The 27207-nt window shown below is 39.1% G+C and overlaps 1 protein-coding gene and 1 long non-coding RNA gene across 7 annotated transcripts in view; both read left to right on the top strand.

Moving 5' to 3' along the window:
- Positions 1-27207, top strand: part of nlgn1 (neuroligin 1) — a 406572-nt gene that overhangs the window by 272985 nt on the left and 106380 nt on the right. The gene's annotated exons all lie outside the window — the stretch shown is intronic.
- Positions 39-27207, top strand: part of LOC144991943 (uncharacterized) — a 29854-nt gene continuing 2685 nt past the window's right edge. Inside the window, exon 1 of the long non-coding RNA XR_013655627.1 lies at positions 39-27207. This is a non-coding gene — a long non-coding RNA (uncharacterized LOC144991943).

Here is a 27207-nt window from a genome sequence, read left to right as displayed (position 1 = left end):
GCCGCAGGGGCGGAGGGAGGGGTGGTGGTGGGGGTGCTGCATCTGGCTGAGGGGAAAGATGCTTTTTTTTTGGTTTTTGTTTCCAGCAATTCATAAATACCCTCCGTGAAAAACCTCCTAAGGCTCAAACGGTTAAACGAGTGTTTCTGCAACTTCACTAGTTGTCTTCATAACTCTGTGGGATGACATGCAACACACCCACCAATATCTACATTTGTTTGTGTTCAGTCTTTAAAGTCCCACTCCAATTAGCCTTTGATTTAATTGTAAAAGCAGTCCCAGTGGTCTTTTAGTTATGATTATGCTGTTAAGCGACATAAAAAAACAAACTGTGTCATTTTCTAGGACATAGTTTCTGCAGATCGGCAGTAGTTCATTAGAAATTTGCCTCTGAGCTGTGAAGTAAGCCCGCCCCCTTCCCATCATTCATCTGTCTCTCCCGCTAGCTTACAGCCTCTCACAACCCCAACTTAACATTAGTGATGCAACAAAAATGGCGAGCAATATTGGAGCTATCCAGTTCTGAGCCAGATTCATGTTTAGACGAGGAAAACAGAGACATTGATGGATCTATTTGTCTGCAAGTGGATGCATTTGGAAGGAGCGGATCAGGGAGCTTCTGGCTTGCCGTAGTAGCTTTTTCGTCACACCTACAGGCTTTTATCAGCGTAATTGTTTCATCTGCTTCTCATTCACAACAATTTAAACAAAAAAATCCTCAGGAATTTTCTTCACATGTGTCCTCCATCATCAGAAAAATGCTACAAGAACATGTTCAGAACACCAAATTTTCATCTGAGTGAGTCTTTAAATGTTGAGCCTTTGGCATATTGGTTTCAGTAAAATGTGTTTTTTTTTTGTGAGTTACTTTTACTGTATTCCTTTAATTTGTTCAGAGATTGTTGTCTTCCTTCGTTGTGTTCATCTTGGGTTTCAGGTCAAGAAGAATTCCAAATTTACCCTTCCACACGTGTTTCAGTGCAAACATCCCAGTGTAAATCTGCATACTATGGCAATTTGTTGTGTATGCTGCTGTAGCTCTGTATACCCTGGATGTGTCGGTGTACCTCAGTGGATTAGGGGGCAGTGCGGTGCATTATGGGTGCAGCTCTGTGTATTTTGGTGTAGCTTGCGCCCCTGGTCTGTGTAGAGCAGGCACTGTGAGTTTGCTTCTGGAAGTGAGCCTGGAGACAATACAATCATGCTCTCTGTGGGGATATTTTCTGCAGCTAGTCTTTGTATAGTTAATGAGCTGTAAAATGTAGGTCAGATCTTTTCTATGTTCTCTGTAGAAAAGGAGGATGTATGGACCAGTGCTTCTCAAACTGGGGTTTGAGGAACCTCTGGGATTGCTTGGCCTGCAGCAACGAATGGGAAGCAGAAGCTTTCTTTAGTTTCTGCTTAAAACCTCCTTCAAATATGTATATATGTTTTAATTAAATAGCGTTTATAAATAAAAGCTGTCTTTCACCATGACAACACTTTCACACACAGTGCATCACAGAGAGAGCTGACATTTTCACAACTTGCCATGAAACAGTTGAAACAAATGGGAAAATCTTAGCTTTGCAGTAAAACAAAGCGTTTCATTGGTCAGCTTCCTGTGGGTGGGTTTGCTTTCATGTGCGGCTGATTATATTTGCGTGCGCCTGATTTGTGCCAGCAGGCAGCTGTGCGCTGGTTGAGAGATGACCGCTGTCAAAGTGCGAAGAGGCATGCAGTTATCAGAGGAGTCGTTGCTTGCCTCAGCCTTCTGCTGAACGGGGTTGCAGCACAAATTCATGAGCTCCTGTTGTTTTGATCCAAAACGGAAATTACAGCAACAGCTCCCATCTGCTTCCCCACTTGATGGCTTTATTGACTGACATATTAGGGAATATTTGCATCTTTTTCATGATTTATGACTGCAATAAAGACAATTAAGCGAAATTTTTCCGTTTTAAGACATAATTTTTATTTTTGGTCCTTTTTTCTTGTTTTAATTCTGGACTAGGTGTAAAAGGGAGAGTTTTAAGAGGGAGGTTATAGCAGGGAAGGGACAAGGGACATAAAATGCAGAAAGAAATTACAGATAAAGGAAAGAGAAAACATTGAAATAAAAAAATTGTTGCTTGAGATTTAACGTCGTCATGTATAAATTATTAACGTTCACAGAAGAGCACACATTCAGACAAACACAAATAAGTGCAGATATAGATATATCACCTGCAGACATACACATTTTTGCGCAAATCCACACCTCAGCCCACTACACAAACAAACCAGCTCACCCACACATACATGTAAATGCTAACATGCACATAAATGCATGCATAATTTAGTAATAAGCAGACATAAATGTTAAGGAGAGTACATGTACTGAAACATACAGTGATGTTACTGAATGTGGAGGACGATGTGTTAGCCCCAGACTTAGTCACTGTGGCATCTCAGGAAACTAAGGCCCCCCAGTTTTTTCTTTTGTTTGTTTTAATGTTTTTTTTTTCAAGCTGCCCTTTGCCAGAATGGCCAAGTGACTTTGACCTCACAGGAATATATGTTCACACATGCTAAGAATGATAAGACCACCCTACGGCTATGGTTAAAGCTTTCAAAAGCAGCTAGATCAGATAAAAAGCATGTGGAAACATGAATATTTATTATTAACTCATGGATCTTCAAATCAAAGAAATGAAACTATTTTGGACATGGTTTTCCTAGAGCGGCACCTGTAACGTGCCACAATCTCAGCTGGGAAACATTTACCCGTCATGCTCTGATTAAAACACGGGCACAGTAGTAGTATGCAGTTTCTCACAGCGGGAAATAAGAAAAGGCGTTATCAGAGGCCTGTTAGTTTTAAAGTCAGCGGGGAGTTCAAAGAAATCCCCATGGCAGCTGCAATGATTATAGCAAACCCCTTTTTCATTCCTCGGGAGAAAACAAAACGTTATTTTATTTGGCTATCATAAATGTTTGCAGTTGTCGCTGGAAGATGGGCTACTAAGTCCATTGTATGATGGATCCTCTCTAAATATTACAGATTAAAATTGTATACATATATGAAGAAACCACCTAGAGCATTCATGTCATCTTGTCAGCGCTCAACAACAATGTAGAAGACAATAAATCCATACAGACAGTTTGGGAGGTCGTGTCACACTGCTGCTATTTATACAGTTTGTGTATTGTCTGGGTTTACATAGTTTGTACACAATTATTCAGTAAATCGTATGCAAATCGTATGCTCTCTGACCTCCTTCATATCGCCATACCTGCTCGCTCCCTCCGCTCCTCTTCTTCTATCCAGTTTTCTGTCCCATCCGCCCGTCTTGTCACCATGGGGAGCCGGGCATTCAGTTGCTCTGCTCCCCGGCTTTGGAACTCACTCCCCCCTGACCTCCGCAACACTGACACACTCCCACATTTCAAATCAAAGCTAAAAACTCATCCTTTCCAAATGGCCTATTCACTTCAACAGTGACGTTTTCATGTTTTTATATACATTTTATTTAATTGTGTGTGTATTTAAATTGTTGTTGTTGTTTTAACTGTTTATTGTATTTTTATACTGTATACATGCTGTGTGGCGACCTTGAGTGCCTAGAAAGGCGCCTTATAAATTAAATCTATTATTATTATTATTAATTGTGCGTGATTTTAGAAAGATGCATGCACAAATTTGTACGACCGTTCCAGGTATGTCTAATGAACTGGCAGCTAACTTAGAACTGGTGCAAGCCAGGGGAATCTAGGAGTATCGTGACTGCCGTGCAAGTGCTGACCCTGGTGCTGACGCAATGTGATTTCTGCCCACTGCTCCGAATGTCAAAATAAAAAAAACTTTCAGTGAACATTTTACATAAAGAACCATAACTTTTTTCTGCTTCCCCCTGTGTATTCACATATGACCAGTTTTCAGTGACCAGTAAGTTTTGACCACTATTTTCGTCATTTTTACGCCTCTTTTTTTGCAACCAGTTACTTTCTAGTCCTTGCTCAGTCATGTTCACCAAGTCAATCAAAGTCAATTTATTATCTTCTTCCTCTGATTTACTTTTGGAAATAAACAGATTAAACTGAGAAAAGCGCGTCAGACACTAAACTGAACCCATCGGCTCCTCAGGAAGCTTCAATAGGAAAGTCACGTGAACATTGACCTTTATCTACTTTTATGGTGTTAAAGTCTACTTTTATTTTGAAAATATTTAACTGAAGGACGGCTATGCTTTCAAAACGTTGACAGTTTAATCAAATATATGTCCATAACATTAGCTTCTTAAATCAAATCCTAGTTTGATTCTAATACAGTTAATAAAACTGACAGTGGGGAAAAAGCGAACCCTACATAAAGGAATTATCAACTGGAAACCCTAGTTCAGGTTGGAAGAAATCATGTTTTCCATGTTGGTAACCTGTTTAGTTCCACAACTTTCATGTTTCTTCCTGCTCCAACACACCTGGTTCAAATGACTGTGACTCAAAGTCAGTGCTCTGCAGAGCCGATGAGCAAATCCAGTTTTTTCAGAACGGGAAATCATGACAGGATGTCAGTCTGGGGGTCCTTAGGACCAGAAAAAAAGGAAATATAATTACCTCTGACTGTTGAGGCACTTGCTACCTTTGCATTTGAAAACTGAAGAGTGAGCCTCAAATGAGGACTTGGTGAGGCTAACCTGATGAGGCTTCTGAGGCACATAATAAGCATCGCAGCTCCATGGCTTAATTTAAAGACTTTGAGAAATAAAATCCTCATTAGAGCTTCATGTCTCCATCAGACATTTCTCATTCTGGCTTTATTTTTTTAAGCACTCAGGTCTGAGCTGCGTGGAGCCATGTCAACCAATTTGCAGTCCACCTTTATCTGGCTAATTTAACATGATCTGCTGTAGTTCTCAGAGGAATCCCAATGAAAGAGAAAGATTTTAGGTTAAATTTATGTGACTTCTCTTTTCAGCTTTCATCTCTTCCTGAGATAACTCATCAAACCTTATAGCAAGATGGTAGACAGTCAGAGTCTTCAGCAGCTGTTCAGGAAGTGGAAAATCTCAAAAGGAAAATAAAACTCCTCTAAACCAAACTGAAAACTGCAGCTTTTTCCATTTTTTTTATTTTTATTTTGTTTTATAAATGGGTTTCTAAATGCAAAACATCAAAGTTAGAAAGTAGAAAGTGGTGAATTGCATAAACACGCTAAAAAAAACTCAGAGTAAAGTAAGTAAACAAGGATAAAACAAAAATGTAAGAAAAAAACAAACAACAAACAAAATTTTACCATCAGGTAATTGTTTTCACATGAGAGACAACCGGCGCTTTGAGCACCAGCCCCTCCCAAACCCCGGAAACGAGCGACTTCTCAAAAGCTGACGTAGACCAGTGAGAACAGCCCCTTCCAAGTGGAGTCAACGCCGCCAGCACCGGCCACAGGCTAACACACACACACACACACACACACAATATTCACATCCAATAGTTTGGATTTTGTTTGTTTTCATGGGCGAGACACAGACACGCTACTGAGGCCCGCTCTAGGATGATGTCATGAAATGGGCGACACCCACAAGGAAAAGAACAGAGGAAATAAACCATTTATCAATTTGTGTTCCAAAGCAATATATTATCATATTTGTGGGTTTTGTTACCATTATAGCGTTTATTTAAATCCTTTATTGTTTAGCCTTTATTATAGAAATCTTAAGAATAGCATGTATAGTAGAGTACAAGCAAAGAGTGTGTTTATCTTTACCGATTTACTAGCTTTCAGGTTAAAGTAACCAAAAGCATTCTGTTCTTACACACCTGTGCTTGTGTGTTGTTGCCTATGTTGGTTGTAATCAGTTATTTACATTTACTTACTGTATTTCCCGTGCTTTAAGGCAGACCTAAAAATCGTATCATCTTTCAAAAATGACAGTGTGCCTTATTACCCGGAGCACCATTCTGCTGCAAACCAAATTAGGTGTCATTGTGAATGTGCAAACGTGGTTAAAAATGTTGGGAGTTAGCATAATTACAGTAACATAATTACAGTAACATTTGTTAGCAGTATTAGTCTGCTTTTTTACGTGTTGCAAACACAAGTTACAGGTGTTGTAAATATGCTAAGGCAGCAAACGCTTCTATTGTGTAGCGTGTTCCAAGCAATTTCCACTGTTACTGTGAACGTAGTTGATGAAGTCTGACTGACTGGTGGACTCATCAGTAGCTGTGTTTCCATTGACTGCAAAACTGCACAAATTTGATTTGCAATAATACATTCGCTTAATGGAAATAGGAGAATTTAAAATAAGTATTTATAGAGAAAAAATGTTTTCGCCTTTAATGTGACATTATTCTTTTTTTATGTAGAAGTAGGTTCATAATGGAAAGTATCACATTAACTCAGCTACCATGAACTGTGTGCATCTGCTTACTTTGTTTTTGTTTACAATATTCATTTTTTCTTTTAAAATCTTCATTTGGACATTTGTATGTGTTTTTTTTTCTTGTCTGATACATTAGCTTACACTAATCAGTTTTGTTCAAAATGTTCCTTTATACTTGAGCCTTACCCTGATTACTTGTTTTTATCACCACTTTTACTTCTGAGTATTTACATTTTGTTGGAAAGATACTCCTACTTTAAAACTATTTTTTGATATGCAGCTCTGGTAGAAGAATATTATCTTAGATTTCATGGACAAAATGAGGCTTTAGGGCAGGGGTCGGGAACCTTTTTGGCCGAGAGAGCCATAAACGCTACATATTTTTAAATGTAATTTCAAAAGAGCCATACAATAATGTAGTGTCCCTTTCCCACACTGAGGCACGGAGACTTAACCTCTTTTAAGGTTCTTTATTCTGGTTAGTGCAGACTGCAACAAACGCCGTACAATTAAATCAGCAACTCCTGAATCTCTCCCGCCGAGACGCGAGCGCTTCTCCCAACTTTAGATTCCCCTGCTCGCGCTCCAGCCCTCCCATTTCCCTTATTCGGCCCATAGCTGAACCCCATTGGTCCAAACTCCCTAACAACAGGCTGAGCGACAGAACTGAGGGCCAATCAGATCTCTGTGTGATGCGTTCAATGAACTCCAGAACTTTTAACGCAGCCCAACAGCCACTCAGTGAAACTCAGTCCGCAACAATATGTTTAAAACTAAATATACAAGTGAATGTGTGCATTTGATATAATTTCAACATTTTTAAAGTACAATAAGTCTGTGGGTTCTTTTTAATAACATCGTTATGCTGTTGCTAATAAATGATGAGTATTACTCGTGGTAGTTTTGCTGATTGTCTAGTCTGGTTGATAGGTGGTGAGTTTCTGCTTCATGTAGGCGTTGATACTTTAAACGTGATCGTAGGTCTGAAAGTTCTGTAGATGTGAGACAGACTGATCACATGCAGATACGGAGCCAAACACACACTCACACGCTGCAGTGAGTGACAGGCAGCGGGTTTTACGTTTTTACAATCCCTGCACGATTCACCTGCTGCCTGTCCCCACAACACCTCAGCCCCACCCCCTGCTTTCTCCCTCACACGTCCCGTCCCCGCATCTGCGCGTTCTTTCTCAGAGACGGGAGCGCGCAGTTATAGGCACGGCAATTCACAGGTTTCCGGGTGGTACAAACTCTGTGAAATAATAGATAATTGTAAACTGATAGCCCTGGCGCAGATTTTTCTCTCTAAGCACCGCTACTACTGCGCGCCTCTGGCATCGCATCGCGCCCGATAAAGGACTGGACAAATGAAAGAAAAAAAGTATAATTAAAGATTTGTCTGCGAGCCACATGTGACCATCAAAAGAGCCATATATGGCTCGCGAGCCATAGGTTCCCGACCCCTGCTTTAGGGGTTCAGGTGTAGCCCCAGGGCATCTAGAAGACCTTTTACAGTGTGGTTCCATTTTGCCTCTAAGGCAATTTTTTTACACCTTGATGAGAACTATGAAATGCCCTTTTTTTCACCGGTGTTATATTTCATTCTGTCTCTAATGTGCCTAAAGAGGTGAATGGAAAGGGTGCGCTGAGAAAGGAGCAGGACGGAACTGTGCAGCATTTGAATGGTGCTGCAGAAAGTGATAATGCTGTGATCATGTTTGCTTTCAAAATGTTGTTTTTCATTGAGCAGATGTTCAGGTTGATTTATTTTCATCCTGTGTGTGTGTGCAAAAGCAAACGAGCCTGTAAAAAATGGAAACACACTCTGGACAGCGAATATTTGCTTCAGGATTTTTTTATTTCAAAGTTAACTCTGTGTACAAATACCTTCATAAAATAATATTTTAAACAGCAAACAAAAGAACTGTGTGGTTTTTCACACATGGACGCCCATATGTCCACTGTGCTGCTTGATCAGAGAAATCAAAAACAACAACATACAATGACAGTTTCACAGCAGAGCAACAAACAGAGAATAAGTCTGATTGAAATTTTGAGTCACTTTCCGCATTTTTCTTCCCAATAAGCTGACGTTCTGGTCTCTACCCTTAGACAATCTTTTTTGTTATCCACCTCTCCTTAAAATAATCAAATCCAAACCACAAAATGAATCATGAATACGCCTTGCACAGCCTTTTGACCAGATTAAAGAAAACCTTTCTCCTTTAGTTCCATATCAGCATAGTCCTCACTAAGCAACGGCACCAGAAAAGAAGCTTAAATCTGTCCTGCCAGGTGAAGACGATTGTTTTTTCATTTGCCAGTTAAGTCACACACCATTTTCTCAAATTCAACTAATGGTCATGTCGCACAGCCACGACGTACGTTTTGCGTATTTTCTACGTTTAAAATGTTGGTCTCTTGTGATACATGCTTGATATACGTAATTCATAATCTTTTCTTCGCGTTCGTCATTCCTCAATGTGTGCAGATGTCCGTCAAGGGTTTCGGCCGGCGGATCTTTACGTGAATTTGCTTTTGAGCTGTTCGAAATTTTGGGTTAGTTGAGAATTACGCAGTTTATCTTTCACTAATTGAATCTGTTAAATCGGCAAAACCTTGTGCTTAATCTTTATGTGGCATTTCTGGCAAAATGCACAAAAACTGGGAGCATTAGAACAAACAGATCAAAGCAGTACATGTAATAGTATTTTCCAGGCTTAGACAGGATTACATACATTATTTTTTACATCTACAATTTTGTATTTCTGAAAGGCAGATGCAAAATGGCACAACAAATGGCTTGGTTTGAGGAAAACATGTGTGTACAACAACAGGGAAAAAAATGAAATGCTTTGGAATGCCAGAGTTATTGAGACTTAAACGATTGCATCTCCAGCGCTGCTATGTTTGTCCTTCTGGATGTGCTAAGGAACTGGTCATGGTAAATAAAGCAAATTATGTTGTTCTATTTGATCCTTTCTTCCCAATGCCAAATGTTTTCTTGGATATTTTCTTTGGGGATGGTTGGCTTTTGTCCTCCATCTGTCCTGTGCTGTCCATTCTCTGTCCCGACCTTGCTCTAGAGCATGGATGAGAGCCTTCATCCATGCCTGTACCCCATCTTCAATCCCTATTTAGAGGACGTTAGTGGCCACCATCAGTGTAGGTATACAGGCCGACCAGCTGCTAAATGTGTTCAGCACTGGTAGAAGCATCCTTCATTACCACTCAAGTCACAGAAAACAGCCCCCACTTTGTGAGTAATACATGTCAGACTATTGTCAAGGGCTGCAGTTTAATTTGTTCTAGAACTGTCCCATTCGTTGTGCTTAGTCTCTACTCTATGCTATTATTTCAATACCATAGCGTAAAGCAAAACAATTAAAAAATGTCTGTTTGGACTTTTAACCACTGTGCAAACCGCAGTATTTCTTGGTAAACCCTAAATAAAGAATGAGTAATATTTATTTGAGTGTGGAATTTTGCTCTCTTTATAAAGTATCTTAATAAATTGGCCATTTCCACCATTCACATGAATGCAGCAACTAGCCATGTCAGACAGAAGGGATTGCTTTTTGTTTTAACCAGTAGGGGTGAGCATATCAATCTGAGTAGCATTGATACTTGCATGATTAGATTGATACTTTCTATACTTTTATCACAGTTTTTCTTCAATGCGTACAGTAAAGAGCATGGAATTACTCATGTAGTTCATGCAAGCGGAGTGTCTAGCGTTTCTGCAGTGTTGCCAGATTGCGCAAAAACCAGCCCAATTTGAGTAAATACCCGCCCACATTGTGTGGAATACTGCCCAATCTGGCAACATTGTCTGTCTGTGTGAACAGCTTGCCTCCTCCTCTCTCACTGCTACACACCAGTGACGTGCGGTCAGGTGAGGCACAGCCTCACCTGTCGTTATCGTGATAAAATAGGAAAAAGTAAACAAAGTAAATATGGTCTGTGTTAAATATACATTTTCAGTCAACTAAACACGTTTTCCACAGTTTCTGAGGTTAAAATCGACAAATTTGAGTGTTGCGCGATCACAGAAATTCTGGGTGAGGCTCTGAAGCGCTGTGCCTCATGTCTGACGGCAGGGCTCAAAGACGTGCGCTGAAAACACTGCTGTAGGCCTAAAAGGCTTTAGGTGAGGAATACCTCACCAGTAGGGGGCAGACGTGAGCTGACAGCTGCTTTTTAGATACACTGGTTCTGCAGAAACAGACTAAGGACGTCTTTCTCCATTGAGAGGGAGAAACTCATTAAACTAAACGAAAATAAGGAAGACTTTTCCAACAGATCATAGAGCTTTTTGTGGAGTAGGATCGACACATGGACTCAAAAATTAAGGCCAATCATGTTTTTCAATGAATAAGTGGACAAAATTTAAAATCATTTATTTTATTTTTATGATCATTTTCACAGACAATATTTGATAACACGGATTAAAGCACCAGAATTTTGAAGTTGGAAAAATACCAAAAATAGTTACTGAAGGTCAAATGTGTGCTGAACACATCTGTATACTTTAATTTGTTGACAGTACATATGAATAATTTCTACACAATAAGAGTGTTTTATCTGTCTATGAAAGAAAATATTCTCTGTAGGACAAAGATGTTCTTGTGTGTATTTTATAAGCTGTTAGCTGCTGTTGGATGAATGGTGAAATATTTAGTTCTTTCATTGTAAATCTGACTTCAGAGGAGTCAGTGCCTCACCAGCCATCAACCTCACCACACATCACTGCTACACACACCTTATCCCTCCCCTCCCTGCTTCATTGGAGAGCAGAGTCATTTAGGAGAAATGACTCCTAAATGTGGGGGAAATGGTAAATGACATTTACTTGTATGGTGAAGAACTATACTTTTTTTACTTACTTGTATTAGAAGTTATTTTTGAAATGATTCTTTATTCAATCATTTCAAGACAAAAGCATTGGCATCTGCATTCTAGCCCTGTAATGATTTGAATATCAGATCCATTCCCAAATTACTGGTATTGCCCACCCCTATTTGCATTTCTAGAATTCATGTCATTCAGTATGCGTTTCTACTAAATAGAATGCTGTGGGGTTTTTCCAGTTTCTCTGCATCAACTGGTTAATCTACTGCTAGAGAAACAGAGGAAACAGGCTTCATGTCAATATCAACTCTTTCTACACAGGACGTGATGTGCTTGTCCATCGCGCCAAGACGTTAAGTAAATGGTGCATCACGTGTGACAAGAATAATCATTCTGGAGGTGGGGATTTTGATCATACTTGACATCACTAAACACCTCCTTTACAATAACCACTTGAGTAGGCATTGATTTTGCTAAACCCAAGAAGAAGATCTATAAATGCACTGATCTGAAAGCAGCTTTGCAGAGTGAATAAAGACTTTTGATTAGTCCTGCAGCTGTAACACTACTGTGACATTTGTGGTGTGAATTTGACTTTCCTGATTTTTCGTATACATTTTAGTGACGATGTAAGATTACATGTTTTGTTTTTTCCATGAACTATGTTCTGCCTTGATCTTGTCAGCCATTCTCCTCTGTGCCGTGTCTCCGGTATAAAATGCATTCCGTTTACCACAAATGTTTGATCACTGACAGACCATTGGTTGTATTCAATAATACTGGACATTTTTCTACGAAAGTTTATAACTTTGAGTGTTCAAAAGCGAGAAAAGCGTGGAAATGTTCCTGTCTGTTATGAAAAAAGTCTAGAAAGTGTGTAGTGAAGTGTCTTACAGCCTTAAGGCCATGTCCTGAAGCCCCCACCCACTTAGCGCAATTTCCATGTATGGAATTTTGCCCTTTCATGATGATGAATGATAAACACTATTCATAAGTATTTTTTGCGTTCATCGATGAGCGCAGATGTCTGTCGAGGGTCCTGGCCAATGGGTCAGTACATGAATTCAGTTTTTAGCTGTTTTTGGTTGGTTGAGAATTAGACAGTTTATGCATATTTTATATATATTTATACAGAAAATAATGCGTAAATCGTATGCAATTGTGCTGGATTTTTGTAAGATGCATACGCAAATTTGTGACTTTCTACAACTGTTCAACGTATGTCCATGCATGCTTAATGGACTTTTCACGCATGTACCACCAATGTAGAACTTATATATCATAAAGTACACATCATGTTGAAATTACATATTTGAAGCACGAATCACTAATGAATTGCATATGAACATTGCAAAAATTACGCACGGTTCATGTTCCACAATGATTTCGGTGTTCTTTGGGTGGTTTTTTCCTACTTTTAACGTGGTTCATTTTTGATACATCAGTGAAAATTTCACCTAAAGAGCACAACTTTTCTCACTATTTCCACATATATTCATGTATGACCAATTTTTATCCTTGCAATATCCACAAAATGTAGGTAGTGGTTTTTAAAACCCTCCTCCTTCATGGATTTGACCTTTTGCATTTTATTTTAGAGCATAATCCATCCAATAAACAAGAAAACACTGAATTTAAAAGGAATTTAGAAGTTAAAAAAGGCTTATTGTCTCCACAGTTTTTTCTGTCCAAAGAACTTTCAAAAAAGAACTTTGAGAAACAAAAACTATTTTAACGTTTCTCCCATCCAAACCAAACAACTTGTAGTTTTGCAGATTGGAAGGGTTGTCAGGGTCTCTTACATGTAAATGACATACATGAACAAATGCACAGCACCGCCACGACAGCAGCTTTGTTTCCACTTGAAGGCTCCTTCTCCTTTCCATGCAGCTTGATCAGTCTTTTGCATTGGGTACAAATTCCTTCTCACAGTTTGAGTCCCAAGTTTGATCCAACAGGAAATGACAGACAATGTGAGCTGTGCCCCTGCATTTCCTTTGAATTGAACGACATCTGCCTCCCCCTGCCTGATGAGACAAATTGTGGGGTTGGATTCGAAGGCACACTGAACTTGTAACAAGAGAACAATCATCCACAGTTGGCAAGAAAGATATACAATAGAGTCAATAAAGGCACGACGAAATTTAGCCAGATTAAACTCAAAAGCACTAAATTGCCGTTAGGATGTACACTTAGAAAAACTTCTGCAGTTAAAATTACTTTGTCTTTTAAATAGATATGGGAATAAATGTAACTTCCTGTTCCAATTTCCTCAGAGAAGACAAACTGTCAGTGATTTAGATATGTGATTAGATAACGGAGTTGTTTCTAACTGAGGCTCTGTGTATGCTGATTAGGTGGAGAAATTGTGCTATTAAACTAGCTCAGATTCAGTATACTCCCACAGTGCCGGAGTGAATAAAACCAAATAAATAAGGATTTTAAAGCAGATCAGCAATTTTGGACTAAGACACCAGCTCCTTAATTCTCTTAGGTTAGATTGAAGAGCTGTTTAAGGGTGTTTTATAAAAGAAATACATTTATTTTTTTTCTGAGGCAATTATTCTTCGTTTACTGAACCGTAAGAAGAAGAAAAAATAAATGAAATGGAATTCAGAATAAAGGAAAGAAAAATAAAAGCCACTTATAAACACATCCACTTCATAAACTCTACAGTCCTCAAATGGTTTTAGTTCATTTATAATTCTAGAACCAGCCACTTGAAAACACCAAGGCCTTTTAAAGAGAATGCTGCACGTTGAGCATAAAGAAATGTTTTTGAGCCACGACTAATGGGCTCACAAGTGTTCAAAAACTTAAAGAGGGAAGCAGGCTGAAAGATTCTGAAGGTTTTTTGAGTTTTTTGAAGTGTAACGCTGCGTTCCCACCAAATGCAAATCACGCCTCAAATTCACGTCCGCTGCGTCTCTTTTGATGTCCAAATAAAAATGTTTATAATATCGCCATGTCTGGGTGCAAGAGACCATTCAGAGGCTCTCTCAGTAGGAAGAGGTTTACATTTCTCTGCAGGAGCGGAAAAATGTACTTCCGTCTCTCTGTGATCCAGTTGGACGACTTGCTTTCTGGCATTTGTCCAAGTAGGGAAAAATACAAAAGATAAGAATAAAACTAGAATGTTGTTTTTTCTTCTTCTTTAATGCAAATAAGAAAAAAAATGTCATCAAGTTTAGTTTAATAAGGAGAGATCTTGAAAGTGTGAGTGAAAGATTTATTGGTGAAGCGTGACAGTTGGGCATTGATCCATCTTTGTTTATCATTTGGTCACTAAAGACATTCACTCTGAGGGGCATTCAGACCCTTTTTTCATTTATAAATACAATTTAATGAATTTCTATGAATTGAAAGGAAGGCATTTGATTGTTATTAGCTGTTAGGAAACTGAGCGCTTTAGCTGTTCGCTCAAAGTGAGGACTAACTGATGAGTGATGTGAACAATCAGCAATCCAGCGAACCTGAAGATGATGTAGAGCTTCTCGATTTAACCCTTGTGCTGTCTTAGATGACCCCACCCTTACATTGACGTGTTCTCCCTACCATGACAAAGGTGGATAAAGGTGGAAAGATTTCATGTAATCCATGGACACCAGTGAAGATCACTAATCATTGAAGAGAAAAGGATCAGCGCACTGTCTAGTGGGTCTAGATGACCCAAATCCCAATGTTAAAGTGCCTAGGATAGCACAAGGGTTACATTGTGCCAAAGCTTCACGAGGAGAACGATCAAATTCTCCTTCATGTTCCTTTTGGACTCCACCAACTGATCACGTCATCAGCATCCAAAGCTGAGTTCTTGATTGGTTGACGCATCAATTCTTCTCCGCCAAAGTTCAGATAGTTGAACTGTGGATGTGCCGTGAAATGTGCTGGTCCCGCACCGCCGCGCTGTGCCCAATGCTCGAAACACACCCCAGCACCTCTGATCGCATCTGTACAATGACTTACCATTGAAACTGAACGCCCCTGACACCCAAATCGCGTTCAGTCTGAATGCAGCTTTACATTTTGGAACTTTGTTTTATCTAAATTCAAGAGATAGTTTGTAATATGTCCATTGTAATAAAAATGGATAAGATATCATTCTAAAAAGCAGCTTTTTGAAAATTTTTAGGGGACGACTAAAGACTGGCAGCAGACAGCTAGAACCTGTCATGGACGTAAATAACTGGAACCCCACATATTTTGTCAAAATAATTTGGTTCAATTGAGACCAAACGGTAAATGGTGTATACTTATATGGCGCAGTACTACCTTATAAAAGGCCTAAAGCACTTTACAGTCACCGCTCCATTCATACTCACACATTCACACATTGATGATGCCAACCTATACCCATCAGAAGCTATGTAGGGGTTCTGTGTCTTGCCCAACGACACTTCAACACATGCAAGGCAGGAACTGAACCTGTGATCTTCCAATCAACTGCTTTACCACTTTATCCCCACCAAAAGAGCTGCTTAAGGTTGATGACATTTATTTTTTTTTAAGTATGATCCCATACCTTAATTGCTTAGAGAAAAAAAAAAAAAGCCTAGGCTTGAATTTATTCAAGAAAAGTGGTAGTAATAAAGATTGTTAGGAAGAAAAAAAAACAAGTTTTTATTTCAAAGATAGTTGATGTCAAATGATTTACCCTAATCCCTACTGGCCTCTGTTCAACCTACATCAGATAAGAAAAAACAAAAGAGCTGGATTAGAGATAGGATTTAAATGGTTGTCATTTAAGGGCGGGGTGGAGTGCCGCACACTAAATGGACATCAGCCTCTAATGAAGCATAAAGAGGATGGGAGGGGTTTCTCTGGACTAATTACATTATGTGCTTCTGGTCAGAGATACAGAGAACATTTTCAGATGGGTTATGATGAGGACAGCAGTTCGTTCAGATTACACTTGATATTGAATATTGTGCGTGATGGCTGATTGAAACAGCAGTACAAAAGAGGCAAAATGTGAAAATGAGTTTTCACAACTAAATTGTCTTTTTTTTTTCTTTTTCTTTATGGGATTTTCTGATGCCTCCCAGCCTGCAGAGTCCCATGCTGCAAACTGAGCTCTCACACTCTAAAAGAAATATTTTGCACCATCTTGCTGGTGAGAGACAAAAAAAAAAGAAAGAAAAGATGAAAAAAAAAACCCTGATGATCTGACAGTTCATTGCAACACTTGGGTGCTACCAAACCACACTGCTGGTCAGCTTTGAAGTCAGCTACACATGACTTTCTGATTCTTTTTTTTTATTTTTTTATCTCTTCTTTAATTGGCAACAAACCAGGAGCTCCGCATCCCGACACAACAAATGCACCGTGAAGTTATAGTTTTATAATTGTTTGTTAGTTAGAATTACCTCTAAAACCAAACTTCACACCTGATGTTTTATTACACTTAGTCATGAATCTTTCATAAGGTTTGCAAATGTTGCCTAAACTTAAGCAAGTGTTGCATGCAAACAGCTAATTTCAGAGATGTCAACCGGCGGTAATGATCTATCTTTGGGAAAAAACCAAGAAATTTAAACTGTTAAGTGTGAAGAAAGTGTTTCTTTTTTTTTGGGTCCAACAGTAACTTCTTCTTTCTCCTAATGAAGTTTGAAAAAAAATAGTAAAAGAATGACTTTGGCTTATCTGCTAACAGAATGATGAGAAATGTGTTTTATTTAATTTTTTTATTCCGGCATTAATTCAGCTCCGGATTTTTCCGAACCAAGGCACTCGATGCTAAATGCAGAGACGGGCCAGCGGCTCATTTATTGATGACTCATTGGTGCCAAGAATTATGCGCCAAGCTCTTAACTGATACTCCAGGATTAAACCGAGTCAGGCTCAATTCACAGCAATTGAATTTCATAAATGATTGTCAGACTGTTAATTTGAAACGTTTGTGGGAAGGCGAGCGGCTTGGTAACCGTGAGAACAGCTTTCTGTCTGCGATGCTCTCATCTTCACTCCCCCTCTTCTCTCAAGGTGCCATTAAAGAAATCCCAGATTACTTCTAATAATGATGTAATCAAGCATGGCTGACGTGCCAGCGAGCTTTAATTAAGTTATTAATTAGCTGAATAATGGGGGTTTTATTCACCGGCACAGGAGCCACAGTCTCCCACGGCAACAAAGTGCATGTGTGGTAACACACGTGACGAGGTTTATGTGTTTGGACAAGAGTGAGAGGGGGGGAGTGAAGCATAGAGGTGAGGACGGTGTCAAAGAAAATCCGGTAGAAAAAGAAGAGTGTCCGTCTTTAAAGCGCACGTCGGGTTTGGGTAGAAGCCTGGGGAACTTTCACATGAAATCATTTCAACATGCAGTGCACTATCACAGCCTCTTAAGAGTGTTATGATAATATTTGGCCCCCGTGCCCGGCTGCTTTACCCTCCTCTCATGTTGTACTTGGTTCAGGTTGTGGAGAGCAGGCTGACAAAAAGACATCCAAGCCACACATAATTACCTGGATATGAATAATCCCACGTGACCTCTGCGGCTGCCGAGGCTTACTGCAGGTCTATCCAATTAACTTCAAACTAAGGACTTTAATTTTCTGAAAATGACTGCTCTTTAGAGGAGAGCTGATAATGCCAGGGGTTCTTCTTCATGAAACACCTCTCCTTGTCATTTCTTCCTCTGTTCTTGACCAGAACGTTAAACGGCAGTCACATATGTGGACACTGACCTTTGACTCGTTTTATTTGATCTCATTTAAACGTCATTTACTATGTTTGTTGTATATTTGACTCCAGCTCAGGTTAAATATTGTGTGTTTCAGGTAGTCTACGCTCTGTTAAGCGGATCATTATTTGAAGGAGGTGTCATTTATTAGGACTTCAGCCAAAAAAGTCTTTGTACAAACATTCACCTTGTCTGTCTGATTGTAACAGTAAAATCTGTCCAACACAGGAGGCCTTCAGCTCTCATCTGTTTGCTTAGCTGCTGGCCAGGAAAAACACAAATAAAATAATATAAAATGGATAAAATACAATAAAAGGTCTTAAAATTATTTTTGGGAAAAGAATTGTATTTATGACAAAAACATTTTGGCTTTTACCATATTGTGATATCATATATTACGTTACATAACCTTACACTACATGTAACACATGTGACGGGACATTATTATATTATATTATTATATATATTAGATTACATTATATGATATTATTATATATATAAATTAAATGACATAATATTATATTACATTACATTACATTACATTACATTACATTACATTACATTTTATTGTATTGTATTATGTACAGGTAAAAATAATCTGTCATCTACACTACAGTTTTTTATTCAACTTTACTTGGTACCATTTATTTTTACCAACCTTTGAAATATTCAAGGAAAAAGTCTTGGTGTGTTTAATATATAAAAGACAACAAATAAATAGTTTCATAACTGTGTCTTAAGCATTGAGCCATGTATGTTTATCATTTGGTCTCTAAAGACATTCATTCTGAGGGGCAATCAGACCCTTTTTTTCTATTTGTGAATATTAAAAACTGTAATTTTAAGCAAATTTTTCTTTTATTTCAATCCCCCCCGCGCCTATTTGCCTCTGGCATCCTATGATTAACTATGGACCTTTAGCTGTAAATAATATAAAAAAAGTGAAGAAAAAAAAAGTTTCTGCAATGGATTGGAGTAGTATGTAGGTAGTATTTGCCCAGTAGTGGTTGGGACAGGCTCCAGCAACTTCGTGACCCCAAAAAGGACTAAGCAGGTGTGGAAAATGGATGAAAAAGAATAAAATTAGCATTTTTTAAAAACTCTAAAAAGAAAAGAGAAAAAGACGGGACAAAGGAAACTGAGGTGTATGTGAACCCCAAAGTCATGCCTAAATAGGAAAAAGAATAAATAACCTTTGTTGCCTAAATCCTCTGAAGGATTTTAGAAAAAATCTGACGTCTTGTAAGAATATTTAGGTCAGAAGAGCTGTGTGCTACGTACCTGACTTTATTGTTTTGGTCCATGCGCTGTGTTAAAGTAGGACAAACATGTTGAAGACTGGAAGCATGTTTTCACTCATGCCCAACATTTTGGCAGTGATGTCACACCCTCTTCTTATTTCCTCCTTTTACAGACATCGCTGATAACATTTTAAACTCATGCATTTATATGAGCCCTCTCTATGATGGGTCCTGGAGGGTAAAGGAGGCTTTGGTGCTACAAGTGCATAAGAAAGCTTCCTCAAAGCCTGTTTGGTTATCGCCTAATGGGAAAACTCATATGTGGGGGAAGTTGCTTGCTTTAAATAGAGATTTGGAGATTCCTGTGTCTTCTCGTTTACTTCCATCAGCTTCCTGTTTGACCTTGGTGTGTGATTTATGGCCCGAGTGCTGCAGTGACCTATTACTCCACTTAGACTGCTGTGGATTTGCTGTACGGCCTTCAGCGTGCTTTACATGGTGGATCATATATTGAAGAAAACTCATTTGGACATTTTTGCTCCTTTTTTTTTTTTTTTAGTCATCCTTTCCTCTTTATTCCTTCGGTTTCTCCCATAAATCTTTGCCATCCTTGTCTCTTGGTCTTTTGTCCTTTCCTCTTTACCCCTCACATCTATCGCCTCGGCTATCAACAAATCCACCAACGGCTTTTTCCTTTAACAAGTGGAGGTGATCCAGGCCCTCTGGGACAGAAAGAATGGAAGCCAAGTGAATACAGACGGGCTCTTTTATCTCTCTTTTTCTATATTATACTCAGTCTCCCGTATGTTTCCATTCCTTCAGCCGCTCTCCTTATCTCCCTTCCACTCCACGCTGCTCTTTGTCTTTGTCCCAGGAGATGCTCTGAAGCCAGGTGGATGTGGACGGCCGCAGCTCCCCTCCTCCTCCGGCTGTGTTAGTTAGCAGAATTATCAGCTCGGCCCTAGTTTGACTCACCTTCACCTTCCTGCTTTGCACACTATCAGGCCTCTGCAGTGTTGGCTGGACAAATACAGAGATTTGCCGTTGAGAGGAAGGTCTGCGGGTTAAAGACCGGTAAGGTGCTCACGTCTGTGTCCGTCTGCCGTTGATGTAGAACTCAATTTGACTTAGACAAACAAAAAGAAAGTATTTATTTGATAATCAGAGAAGCACAAAAAGATTTGTTATTATTCATTAGAAAAAAAATGATGGTTGGATGACAAAAGACCAGGGGTGTAACGACTTTAACAACGATTCAATTCATGCTTTGTGGCGATACAGTTCACATGATTTCTTGATCATTTTTTGCTACCATCATGTGTGTGTTGTCTGCTGTGATAGTTGGTCGTTTTTAAACTCCAATACATCAACCCAAAGGGTATTTCCCAATATCATTATAATGGATTAATTTTATTTTGAAACAATTTCAGAATGGTATGGATCAATTTGATTAACAACTTCACTCAAACTGATCAATATGGTTGGATCTTAGGAATATAAATGGATCAAGTCTATTAATTGTTACAGTGCTTCAAAAAATACAAAATGAGGGTTCCACATGGACAACAGGAAATGTCACATGATGTTATGTAAATAGTTTCCTCGTTGCCCTCCTTGGTTTTGATTGTGGGATTTGTGATAAAACGTACGTTAGTTATTTTTGATAAGGTCCTCTTAAATCTGGGTTGCAGCATGAAGACTTCAGCCACCTCTGTTGGGAACTTTGTGTTGTCGAAAATCCTGCCTCACAGGAGATGTGTGGTGACAGCTCTCCATGGAAAAACCTTCTCTAGTCCAATTCCTTGACTTCAAACTGTAGTCCTGTTTGACGAATCAAAGATGACATCAATGAAAGGTTACTCCTCTGCAGTGGTTAAAGGCACAAGACGTTTGGTAAAGCGGCAGTCACAAGGCAGCTCATGAGTTTTCTTCAAAGGAAAAAGGCAGTCCTGTTTGCGCTCTGGATGCGTTATCATCAAATTGCATTTTCCGTTTCAACAAAAATCATTTTATTTTTTTAGGCTGACATTGTATGGCTCTATTTTCGTTTTGTATAAAAACATTATGTTTAAGGAAGAATGTAATCAGAAAATAGCAAGAGACTGTAAAAAAACTAAAAATAGAATAGCGGCATCTTTTAAAACACGAGTCAAACTCAAGGCCCGCGGGCCAAATGTGGCCCGCCATGTCATTTTCTGTGGCCCCCGAGAGCATAAAGGTTTTTAATTTCTTAAAATAAAAATTGGTATGTATTTATTCATATCTGGACTTGAAATATTGGATTGGGCAGTTATTTATTAGAACTTAAACACTGTCACCTAACCTGACAGAATCAAATTTAAAAGGATTTACGCTAGAGTAACAAGCAAACATATGTTTTCTATGCAGCTGTAATTGTCCCTTTAAAAAGTTATAATAAATAAATAAATGAGTTATATAACATAAAGGAGTAGTTACATTTATTTTTCATTACATTTAGTTACATGTATAAGTTATATCCGGCCCTTTCAGGACAGCCACTATGCTGATGTGGCCCTCAGTGAAGATGAGTTTGACACCTCTGTTTTAAAAGAAAAACATCTTCAAGCCTTCATCACAACTGTACTTACTGGTGGATACAGAGTGTCTGTGGGTGAAAAATGGGCACACCTGTACAGTGCATGCAGGTGACCCGATGGAAAATTTGAAAATCGTAAAGCTCATAAAGATAAAATCATGCACATTTTCTCCTATGGTCTTGCTGCTAGCAACAGGTCATGGCAAACCCTTCTAAAACACATAAAGGGAAATAAGGGTGAAGTAGGTGGGATGTGTCGTTTGAAATTTTCCTTTTTTTTTAACCCTCTGTAACCTGTTTCCTGCGCAAGTGAATTAGGAAATGGGCCAATCAGAGCATCATACAGGGACTTGAGTATCACTTATGTATGCAATATTTGCACGTACTCAGTAAGGAGGCAGTACCTCACTAATGACAAGAAAGCCACAGAAGGGGATTATAAGATAGCATCACCCATACGTCAAGTGTGTGTAACTTCCATCGGTCTTACATATACTTATACATATGTCCCTTGACGAGCCTCAGAGAACAACAAGACACACCTGTACTCCCCTTATGACGCGGCCCCACCTGTCTACGATCCTCCACAGTATCGGACAACCCAAAAAGTCACGACACCCATACGGGTCAACCCCCATATGTGACCAAGGCCTGATGGAATGACTAGGATGAGAAAGCTCAAATGGCGGTAGGCTTCTTTAGGGGGCATGAAATTTCATTTTTTTAATGCATTTTTCAATTCTGAGATCATGTGGGACCATTCAACCCAGTGAAGATCTTTGGTGTCTGCAGCACAACCAGTTTTATCAACAATGTAGCCTGGAAACAAAAAAAATCTTAATGAAAAAGTATGAAAACCTCAAATCTGAGCTATGTCTTTGTGTTTTCACCTGTTCAGTAAGATTGGTGGAAGCACCCACAAAAAAAAACAAAAAAAGAGTTGTCCTCACCAACAGTTGGTCAAACATCCCGTCCGTCACATCAAACTGCTGCTCTACATGTTTGTGCTGCAGTGTTAGCCGACTCCAATGGCGATATTCATCTGTTTACATTGCTCATCCTAATTTTCTGTCAGCTATAGATTTAAGCCGCCTGCAGCACCGTTGGGTTTAAGTCTTAACCCAGCCTCATTACTCCCATCAGCTCTAATTGACAAAGAGGAGTTTGTGTAGTGTGTGCTGCGCTGCAGAGCGCGTCTGCAGAGCAAATCAGGCTTGGCAAACAACACTCTGCAGATGCTTATCCCACTTTGTACTGAGAACGATGTTTTCACTTGTTTTGTTTGTATTTCGCTCATTTAGCGCTATTTATGTCAGGAAGTTAAAACACGTTCTGATGCTTTTAAAGTAGGGGAGGGGAATTTTCCCCTGAGACTACCGCACAAACGTCTAATCTCCTTCTTATGGAATTTTTCTATTTTCAGGAAATGATCTGGAGGTTTGATCTGACCGATCAGAAGTTTGCTTCTTTGTAAAAATTATTTCTCAGATTCATGGATTTTGCACAATGTTAAGTCATACTCTACACAGTGTAAAGCTACATGTTGAATTATTTTTAGAAGACAAATAAACAAATAAAAATAAAAACTATATATACTATACATTTTTTTTATTCTAAGTAAATTTTAAAATAATGAATAAACTGGTTGTTTCTGAAAACCATTGAAAGTTATTTGTGTACTAGAAGTTAATAAAACATAGAAATAATGCAAATACATCAGCATTATTTGGCTGCTGTTTCTTGTCCAGCCAATAGGGGGAGCATGTTGGCAGGGTTCTGGCTGCAGCTGGTGTGCAGCTCCTCTGCAGCTTTGTGTTTGGCCTGGTTGGTCTGGCTTGCTTTGCTGTTGACAATAGATTAGTCAGAGCTGTCTGTGAGTCTGTGCACGTGTGTGATGTTGTGTCTATGTGCTTGACTGAATGTGTTCGGGGACCCACAGATCCGCCAGCCTCAGATCAGTTTTTTTTCTTTCTGTATCAGTTTGGTTCAGTTCCGCACACAAGTGTCCCATGCCGCGGGGCAATGGCTAACGCCGTGTTGCCCAGAGGGTGTGTGCGCTGCGTACGGCCACGAATGTGTGTGTGGCTGGACAGGGTTCAGACCGGATCCAGTGGCCTGCTGGTGCGCTGTTTTGTCTGCAGAAAACCAGTGGGAGTTGGAAATCAGACTGAGCATTGTTCTTTTTCAGTAACTAACCCCCCACCCACCCACCCACCCACCCCCTTCCGTTTATTTCCCCTCATGCATCACACATATGGAGCAAAAGCATTTCATGTTTCCACCAGGAGCAACATGTAACGCACACGCTTAGAAATGACGTGTTCTGCTGCCAACAAACCTCTTTGGCAGGAAACTCCTCCCTTTTAGTAGAGAATGCTCTCCCTCCTATTTGAGACAGTTTTTTGTATTTAATCTGAAAAAATCTTGAATTACGAGCCACTGCTTGAAAATAACTTCAAACTGTAACATCTTCTAATCTAAAAATTATTTTGTTTTTATTTTTTCGTATTCTAAGTCAGTCCAGCTCACATCAGTTTTATCCTTACAGAACAGGAAGCTGCCTCATCAAGCAACACATTTTACCGAATTCTTAATCCAGTTTTTTTGTCCTATTTGGGCCACCGTGGGGAGGAAAATCACTTTTAGCACTTTTTTTGCGTCCTTGTTCAATGGCTTTTGACCCACAAGGTAGATAAAACACAAGTCTGGAACCAAAACGAGATTACAAATACTATTCTCTAATAATTTTTATTTTTTTCAAATAGAGAGGATAGGAGTTACATTTCTTCGCTTATTCTTTTCAAACACCTACTTTTAGGCTTAGAGGTGATTAGGGGAAAAAAAAAACTTGCTCCTCTATGAAAATATAGCAAATTCCTGATTTACTTTAGATTACTTTTAATTTGGTGGTATTTTGTGGATGCAGTAAAACTCATTATAGGAGACCACGGAAGGCAGATGACAGCAGATTTCTACACCGAATTATCTGAGAAAATAACCAACCTTTGGACACAAAGCTTAAAAGACGATAGAAGCTATTCAATAAATGCACACCTGTCAAGTGATTACATATGGACAAGAAATTCCCAATAAACTAACGCAACAACTAAAGAAACTACACAAAAAAGAAAGGTCTTAATATGATTACTACTCCAATGACAGTTGAGTGTTTTTGCTCAGCGCTAAAACATTCTAGCCGAAAAAAACAAAAGGAAAACAATTTGACAAACCTGATCACTTGAGTAAAAGTCTAACGGATGTAGCTACAACTCTAAACTGTCATCTGACATCTGTTCACCTTCTTTCAGAGCTTCGGTGTGAAAACAACATGGCTTTTTGATGTGCATCAGCCATAAATATTCAGATGTCTGTCCACATCAATTACCTCAGCTTTGTGGAATGCTTGCTTATTGTTGCGAAACCCTCGTGTTTCGGGTCTTTCACCTTCATTTCCGTCCTTTAAAATGCCCATTTTTAACTGCATAATGTCCTTCCAATGAAACACTTGGAGGCATTTATAAATGTGCTGGCTGCCAAAAGACTGCTTTGATCTTTTCAAGTTCCCTAACTGTAAAGCACGAGCATGTGTTAAAGCAGGCTCAGTAATACTGAAAACAACTTCATCTCTCCAGCTGACAGATGCATTTCTATGGCCCCTCACCTTTAAGCTATGGGCATGTCACACACATTCTTGAACGCGCTTTTAGTCCACAAAGCAGGGCTTCTTCTTCTCTTTCCTTTTCTATTGTTGTCTAGCCCATGCCCATAACACTGCCGCCTACAGTTGGAAGAGATTTGGTGTGAAACGTCAAAGTGGTGCAAAACTCCAGAGTTTAGCTCCAGTTTGTTTTTCTTTCACAGCTCTATTCTGATGTACGAATGACTTGATATCATATCATTTTGGCTGGATAAAAAACCATAATTATTATTATTATTTTCAAACAGTTGGCACTACCAAATCCAAGTCCCTGATTGGTCAAAGTTTGACCGTTTAACGACCGTTCCATGGCTGCACGTTTAGTAGGAAGCCCAAAACGTACACTTGCATAGATGTTTTTATTAAAAGCGGTCATTGAACGTGTGCTGCAGAGGGCGGTGTGAACGTAGCTTTATACTTATGTGTTTTTTTGGTTTTGTTTGTGCTCCACAACATACCTATGGAAACTACTTCATTTGTCACAAAAAGTAAACATAAAAAAGAAGTAAAAGAATGTTAAAACTTCATTAATGTTTTGAATTAAACTTTCTTCAGAATATGCGATTTTCTGACAAAAAAAAAAAAGGTCTTAGCTGCAGTTGAGCATTTTTTGTTTGTTTGTTTTGGGTGACCACCTCTGTGTAGCACTCTGTCTTCCATTATTTATGTGTTGTTGTTTTTTTTATAGTGCACAGCAGACAGGTATTATACCGGTCCCAAGAGTTTCCTCCAAGTATTTTAATTTTGGTATATTTCATGGATTTATAATCTTTACCCCAGTGGGTCTCGGTGTCATGCACCGTGAATTAACTCTTGAAATAATAAAGCAGTGATGCTACAGGCGTTGTTTATGCATTGACCACTCTTTGAAACCTCACGCGCTCCCCTCCCGATTCATTATTCTGCAGGAGAGACACAGTGGAGGTGGGAGAGGAGCCCTCTCATATGAGGGGCCGTATAAGACATTATTTATTCTGAACCATTCACATTCATACATTCTTGCTCTCACAGTCATATATACTCTCTTTCGCATACATATATTCTCTTACGCATCCATATATTCTCTCTCTCACATTCATACATTCTTGCTCTCTCAGTCATATATACTCTCTTTCGCATACATATATTCTCACTTGCACATTCATATATTCTCTCTCTCGCATGCATATATATTACTTTACACATACATACATTCTCACTCTCATTGTCACTCTTAAAAAAGAATGTATGTATGTGAAAGACAAGTATATATGAACGTGTGAGGAAGAGTTTATATGTGTGTGTGAGAGAGGAGTATGCATGAAACGGAAGTGACTTTGGATGAAAAGGAAGGCACTTTGAATGAAACGGAAGGCAGATGATTTCTCGTGCTCTGATTGGACGAGAGGCCGCCACCTCCCATTTTGAACACACTCTAAACCCTATCACTTGTACTGACTCATAACTATTAAGGTTACACAACTTAAATGTCATTTTGTAGTTGATTCAACTATAAAGTATTAAGCTCTATCAAGATTTTTTCAAATTTAACTTAACAGTGCTAAATATTTTAAAGCTTATTTGTATCTAGCACTCAAAAATTTTAAGATCCCTGAAGTAGCGTCATGACGTCATCACGTACTGGTGGGAGGGTCTTTCGTTTTCTCTACGTTAGCTCAGGTGGCCATGTTGGATTTGCCGAATGCGAGTATGCGACGTTTGAAATTGAAAGTCGAGCATTTTATTTTTCTGCAAAGCGTTGCGATTTCGTCCCGCTTCAAGACGCCCCAACCTTGGGTTTTTTTTTCATCCGCCTCATCGCTGATGGTGCCGTCTTGTCTTCAGCCCTGATTTAATTTG

The sequence above is a fragment of the Oryzias latipes genome, chromosome 4, assembly GCF_053564925.1.
Source record: "Oryzias latipes strain Hd-rR chromosome 4, Olatipes_Hd-rR_3.1".
NCBI classification, from domain to species: Eukaryota; Metazoa; Chordata; class Actinopteri; order Beloniformes; family Adrianichthyidae; genus Oryzias; species Oryzias latipes.
The sequence above is the reverse complement of the archived record's forward strand: the minus strand, read 5'-3'. Positions and strand labels throughout refer to the sequence as shown.